A 913-nucleotide genomic window follows, 5' to 3' on the forward strand; every position below is an offset into this window, starting at 1 on the left:
CAAAACCTGTCTTATTGCCCTAGGAAACTTTCCTCCATGACATTCCTTTGCTTCACATTGAAGGCTGACACACATTGGTCCAGACCCATCTCAGGGAGCTCTTCCCTGCCAGAAGCTCACAGTTAAGAGTTTGTCTTAGATCTTTCAGGAGACTTGGGACTAGGACTCTTCAGCAATGCTGAAACTGTAGGACTTTGACAAGTCTTCCAGATGACCTACAATGTCTTTTGCATAAAGGATGTGCATGAGTCTTTATGGAGCCAGGGGTGGAATGTTATGGTTTGTGTCTAGTTGTCCCCAAAAGCCTCATGAAGTCATTGGGGCAACTTCTAGAGTTTGTAATTAATTTATTGATCCAATTCTGGGATTATGTATATGAGTGTGATTTCCACCCTGAGGTGGGTAATCTGGATTACAATGTAAGGAGAGGACAGAGGCCAGCTAGCTGCTTCAGCAGCTGCCCCTCCCTTTGATCTTTGCTGTTTTCTGCTGCCATAAAAGGATTCTTACTGCCATGTGCTGCTCTGCCTTGGAGGCAGCTGAGTATGGGCTGAAGCCTTCACTAACTGTGAGCTAAATAAACCTTTCCTTCCTTAATTCTAAATGTCAAATATTTATTCCAGCAATAAGAGAAAAGTAGCAAAGACACTCCCCTTTATTTAATTTACATGTGAACATGTTATGTCTTATGGATGTCCCAACTATTGAGACTTCTCATAAATTTTGTAATGCAAACTTTTCTTCTCACTCTCTAAAAATTATTCTGCGGTAACCTTATTTTCCAAAGGCTACTTCCAGGGCTATCTCTGTGCCAAAGGCAGTTCAGACCACTTTCTTAATTGCCAGACAGACAGCCGAATTTCTGAATGGATCAGGTCCATATAGATGTCCTTAAAATTGCAAAATCATGGTG

General features: G+C 41.7%; 1 protein-coding gene across 1 annotated transcript in view; it reads right to left on the minus strand.

Moving 5' to 3' along the window:
- Znf804b (zinc finger protein 804B) overlaps positions 1-913 on the minus strand; it is a 660912-nt gene that overhangs the window by 347467 nt on the left and 312532 nt on the right. The gene's annotated exons all lie outside the window — the stretch shown is intronic.

The sequence above is a fragment of the Octodon degus genome, unplaced genomic scaffold, assembly GCF_000260255.1.
Source record: "Octodon degus isolate 3935 unplaced genomic scaffold, OctDeg1.0 scaffold00326, whole genome shotgun sequence".
NCBI lineage: Eukaryota > Metazoa > Chordata > Mammalia > Rodentia > Octodontidae > Octodon > Octodon degus.